This window comes from Elephantulus edwardii, unplaced genomic scaffold, assembly GCF_000299155.1.
Source record: "Elephantulus edwardii isolate Elephantulus edwardi_28Jun2011 unplaced genomic scaffold, EleEdw1.0 scaffold00349, whole genome shotgun sequence".
In the NCBI taxonomy this organism is placed as follows: domain Eukaryota; kingdom Metazoa; phylum Chordata; class Mammalia; order Macroscelidea; family Macroscelididae; genus Elephantulus; species Elephantulus edwardii.
Window position 1 is genome coordinate 1,545,858 of NW_006400099.1, and position 6,360 is coordinate 1,552,217.

Sequence of the window (6,360 nt, forward strand, 5' to 3'; positions counted from 1 at the left end):
TAAAAAAAAGAATACAAGAAAAGAATACAAGAAAAAGAATACAAGTTTAAGTTGAGTGACTATGTAGTTTAGATCTTCTGCAATTTTGTTTATGTTCTTTTGAGTTGACCAATCCTTTGGTGAGAGTTGTGTGTTCAAGTCTCCTATCACTGTTGTGATACTGTCTCTTTCTTTCTTCAATTCTGTTAATAGTTGTTTTGTGTATTTAGCAGGTCTATCATTTAGTGCTTAGATGTTGACCAATGTTATTTCTTCTTGATCAACTGTGTCTTTAATCATTATACAGTGCCCTTCCTTATCTTTTATGGTGGTTTTCATTCTGAAGTCTATTTTATCAGAGATTAATATTGCCACTCCTGCTTTTTTTTATAGATGCTGTTTGCTTGGTCTTATTTTTTTTTCTAGCCTTTGATTTTTCAGTCTATCTTACTATTCATTTATTAGATGTGTCTCTTGAAGACAACATAATGATGGGCTTTAAAAAAAATCTATTCTGCTACTCTTTTCCCCTTGATTAGTGAATTTAGTCCATTCACCTTAAGTGTGATTATGAACAGTTGAGGTTTTATCGTTTTTATTTTTCTGTGTTTATTTTTCTGTTATTTCTGGTTACTATGGTCTATTAACTCCTTTGGTGTCACTGTGTATAAGACTTCCCTTAGAAGTTCTTGTAGCTTTGGTCTTGTTTTCATAAATTCCTTAAGTTCTTTCTTTCTCCTTCATATTTGATGCAGAGCTTTTCTGTGTATGGGATTTCCGTTAGTAATTGTTTCCTTTCAGCTTTCTGTATATGACATACCATTGTCTTTTTGCTCACGTGGTTTCTGCTGAAAAATTAGAATTTAAGCTAATTGCTTTTCCTTTGTAGGTCACTCTGGTTTACTTATGCTGTTTTTATTATTCTGTCCTTATCTTTTATTTTAGAGACATGACTATAGTATATCTTGATGTTTTCCTTTTTTAGTCTAGTCAATGTGATGTTTGCTGAGTTTCTTGAATGTGGATTTTCTTATTTTTCATAATACTTGGGAAGTTTTCTTCCAGTACCTCTTCCAGAATTTTGTCAGTGATTTCTCTGTCCGCTTATTCTGGAATTCTAATCATAAATATGTTGTTTCTTTTGAAACATTCCCCATGATTTTAATGTTTTCTTCATTTTCTCTACATAATTTTTTAATTCTCATAAAGCCTTATGATCATATAATTTACAAATCTGTGCCAATAATACAGCTCCTCTAACATAATAATTTTAATGAGGTAGTATAAGCACCATTACCAGTCACATAAATATAGTAGATGAACAACGTTTAACAGCTCTTTAAAGACAATTCTGACATTAGTCTATGATGGCAAAAGAAGTTACAATCAAAGTTACTGACTTTTAAAAGCATGTGACATGGTAGGTCTTTTATACAATGTGAGAAGTGTTAAATATTCTTTACTTGCTATCATACACAAACCACACTGAAATGCTTTTTGTTATTTAAAAGGCAATATTTTAGATACAGGGAGATTGAATTTGATTAACAGAGTCAAGAACAAATAGATAAAATCTTGCTACTTTATCTCTAGTCCTTGCATTTAAAGAGGCTGATAAATAGAAATTGAAACAGGTGAGTTGTGTTCTGTTCCATGTGACAGTAAAGACATCCTAGTATTTAAATAAGATTCACATAACCAGTTATAGAAATCTAAATATAAAAACCATCTCCTATAGTTTGTGAGGTGGCATCCACCATCTCTGTTAAAAACTGAGTATGACTAATCCAACTAACCTAGAGTCCAGTCATTTCTTTGGAAAGGAAAAGTAGTGAACAACACCTGCTAAATTATTATCAAAATTGTAAGAGTGTGAGCATAATAATGTAAACAAAGCCAATCTTACCGAATGCAGGACTGTCTTAACAAAAATATTCTATCAGCTATTCGTGATATAAATTCTGTTATAAGATCAATTTAAATATGGTACATGTAAAAAAAAGTCACAGGACATTTCTATTTTGTAATAAATAAGGCAGAGGCCAACTATGTTACTCATCGGTAGCTTTCTTTTCTTTTTTTTTTTTTTTGGTAGCTTTCTTAAGATAAGCTATCAACTATACCCTTTCTGTCTTCTTATTGCCAGCAAAGATAATTTTTGTCCCAGGAATGTATTTCTTGGGATTCTCCAGATACTCCATCAGTGTATCCTGTCCCCAGATGATACCTTTGTCCTTACTGGGATCTGTAGAAGAAAATTCAGGGGCTTGACCAGTCTTCTGCCCAAATAAACCAAGAAGGTTCGGCCCAGTCTTGTGCTTGCACACCTTGTCCATGGTGTGAAATTGGGTAAACTTCTGCACAAAAAATTTTTTGCCCTTCTTAACATCACCCATTTTGAAGTCACTCTGTAGACCTGCACAACTCCATATTAAACGCTAAGGCGCCAGACGTCCTGCTCTCTCTTTCTTTATTTACTTTAGGTCTCATCTCTCTCTTTTTTTCCCCCTAGAATGTTTCCAGTGAGGTTCTTGTCATCTAACTCATTGATTCTCTCTACCATCTCTTCTGTTCTACTTTTCTGTCCTCCCGCATGTTTGACACTTCTGCAATTTTGGTCTTAGTATTCTGGATTGCATTTGCATGAGTTTCTGTTATTTTCAGTACTAGTCACAGAGACTTTGGATTTTCATTCATTCATTATTGCATTTTTCTCCCTGCTCACTCTTCCCTTCCAGTTTACTCTTCTCTTTGAAATGTAAAAGACAAATTCTTTCATTGGTAAACAATCTCCTCCCCTCTTCCTCCCCTCCCTGAGTCCACTCCACTATGCAGCCTTCATTCTGAACTCTTGTCATGACCATAATAACCAATCATATATAGCTTTTAAACACTTCTCTCTCTCATCTGTTTCAATGCAGTATACATAATTTATCCAATCTTTCTCAGTCTCACCCCAACCCTGATGTCAGTCATTTCTCCTCTACAACAGTGGTGATATGCAGTATTTGTCCTTTTGTGACTGAGATATATCACTCAGCATAATGTCCTCCAGGGTCACCCATTTTGTATAATATTTCATGAATTCCTTGTTTTTCAATGCGGCATAGTATTCTATTGTGTGAACATACCACAGCTTCTCTATCCATTCGTTTGTTGATGGGCACTTGGATTGTTTCCAACTCCTTGCTATTGTGAACAAAGCTGTGATAAACATGGGTGTGCATACATCTGCTTGGATGTCAGTTATGGTCTCTTCAGGGTATATTCCCAGTAGTGGAATGGCTGGGTCAAATGGTGTTTTTATTTGCAACTTTTTTTTGAGAGAGAGCACCATATAGCCTTCCATAGTGGTTGCACCACCATTTTACACACACACCAACAGTGAATAAGGGTTCCAGTTTCTCCACAAGTTCGCCAGCATTTGATGTTTGCTGCTCTGTTAAATTTTGCTATTCTTACTGGGGTGAGATTATATCTCACAGTTGTTTTGATTTGCATCTCTCTTAGAGCTAAGGATTTTGAACATTTCTTCATATATTTGTTTGCCATCTGAATGTCTTCGTTAGTGAAGTGTTTGTTGCTATCATGTGTCCATTTTTCAGTTGGGTTTATCTTGTTGTGTAGCTCAAGTATTTTAGAAATTGTAGATATAAATCCCTTATCTGACATGTCATTACCCAATATTTTTTCCCAGTCTGTGGATTGTCTTTTTACTCTGTCGAAGACATTTTTAGATGTGCATAGGGATGTGATTCTTAGAAGCTCCTACTCAACTATTTTATCCTCTCCTGGTTGTAGACTTTTCAGGATGCTTGGAAGACTGTTTATGTTGTAGATTAGGGCTTCTAGAGTTCTTCCAAGTTTTTCTTTAATGAAATGTATAGGTCCATGATCCATTTTGGGTTCCTTTTTGTGTATGGAGTGAGGTGTGGATCTTGCTTGAGTTTTCTGCAGATAGTTTTCCAACTTCACCAGTACCATTTCATAAAAGGCTGTCGTTTCCCCACTTAACTGATTTCATCTCTTTGTCAAAAATCAATTGACCAAAGATAGATGGGCTGATTTCTGGATTCTCTATTCTATTCCATTGATCTATGTGTCTGCAATTGTACCAGTACCACGCTGTCTTGACCACCACTACAGTGTAGTAGGATTTGAAATCAGGGAGTGAGACGCCTCATACCTTGTTTCTCTTTTTAAGGAGTGCTTTGCTTATTTGGAGTCTCTTTCCATTCCAAATGAAATTGGAGATTGCCTTTTCCTTTGAAGAATGGAATAGGTATTTGTATTGAGATTGCATTGAACGTGTAAGTTGCCTTTGGCAGTATTATCATTGTCACAATATTGAGTCTTTCTGTCCATGAGCAAGGGATATTCTTTAATTTCTCCAGGCCCTTTTTTGTTTCTTGTAGTAATGTTTTGTAATTTTCCTTGAATAGATCTTTTTTTTGTTTCTGGTTAGGTTTACTCTCAAATATTTAATCTTGTGATGAGCTATTGTGACAGGTAATGTTTTTCATAGCTCCAGTTCTGCATTTTCTTTGTCACTGTAAAGAAATCACATTGATTTTTGTATGTTGATCTTGTATGCTGAATTGTTCAACTATGGTCAGTACTTTTCTCACTGAATATTTAGGGTTTTCTAAGTATACTATCATATCATCTGCATAATATTTCCTCCTCTTTAATATTTCCTTCTCTTGCCTTATTGCTATTGCTAAGACCTCCAATATCATATAGAATAGGAGAGGTGATAGTGGGCATCCTTGCCTAGTTCCTGTTCTTAAAGGGAATGCCTTTAACCTGTCTCCATTGAGAACAATGTTTGCTCTCAGGTTTGCATATATACTTTAAAATTTTTCTTATTAATTTTAATGAACATTTACAGAGATTTTGGTTTTCCATTCATTCATTGTTTCACTTTTCTCCCTGCCCACCCCTCCCCTCCATGCATATATACTTTTTACTATGTTGAGGAAATTTCCATCTAATCCTTTTTTACTGAGTGTTTTAATCAGGAAAGGGTGTTGGATTTTGTCAACGGTCTTTTCTGCATGAATAGGATCATGGGGTTCTTGTTCTTTGCTCTGTTTTTTTTAATGAAAAATATTTTAATAGTTAAAATAAAATTCAGAGATCAAGGCAGCATTTATTTTGGGAAAGAATAATATGCAATACAAGTATATGCAACACAAATATGGTTGGAGTTCATTGTAGAATCAAGCTAATTCATAATTGTGTCTAACAGGACAAAATAATCTACTAATGAAAACGGAATCTTGTTTAAATTTCAAAAATTTTGTTACATACACATTTAAAGTAATGAAATAATTTAAGAGTTATAAGCTCCCTGTTAAAATTGATGTTCAAATACCCCAAAATTCTTCACCATGGCAAAACTTTTTATCTTTTTTAAAAAATTTTGCTTTATTAATTTTAATGAACATTTACAAAGATTTTGAATTTCCATCCATTCATTGTTGCACTTTTCTCCATGCCCACCCTTCCCCCGCCCATTTCACTCCTCTCTTTAAAGAGTAAAAGAAAAATCCTTCCGTTGGTATACAATCCCCCGACACTCCCTCACCGTACCGAGTACACTCCAATATGCAACCATAATTCTCGATTCTTGTGATAACCATAATACCCTATCATATAGTGCTTTTAAACTGTTCTCTCCATTATCTGTTTCAATGCAGTATAGATAATTTATACAGTTTTTTTTTCTCAGTCTTACCCCAACCCTGATGTCAGTCCCATTCTACAACAGTGTAGTATTTGTTCTTTTGTGACTGAGATTTTTCACTCAGCATAATGTCCTCCAGGATCACCCATTTTGAATAATATTGCATGAATTCCTTGTTTTTCAATGCAGCATAGTATTCCATTGTGTGACTATACCGCAGTATCTGTATCCATTCGTTTGTTGATGGGCACTTGGGTTGTTTCCAACTCCTTGCTATTGTGAACAAAGCTGCAATAAACATGGGTGTACATATATTTGCTCTGTTGGTGTGGTGAATTACATAGATTTTTTTCTTATGTTGACCCATCCTTGCGTATCTGTTATGAATCCCACTTGGTCATGGTGAATCATTTGTTTTGATGTGTCCTTGGACTCTATTGGGCAGGATTTTATTCAGGATTTTTTCATCTCTGTTGTATTACCTTTTATTTCTTCTTTTGTAATGGGTCTGCTTAGGTGTTCAGTTTCGGTTGGTGTCAGTTTGGGTTGTTTTTGTTGTTGTTGTTATGTGCCGTCGAGTCGTTTGTGACTCACAGCGACCCTATGTACAACAGCCCTAAACCGTGCTCTATCCTGTGCCAATCTCATTGCCTCTGACACACCCATTCCTGATTACCCCAGTCACTGAATCA

General features: G+C 35.1%; 1 pseudogene; it reads right to left on the minus strand.

Annotated features, from left to right (window-relative positions):
- Positions 1-2,030: 2,030 nt before the first annotated feature.
- Positions 2,031-2,375, minus strand: LOC102867830 (annotated as a pseudogene).
- Positions 2,376-6,360: the final 3,985 nt, after the last annotated feature.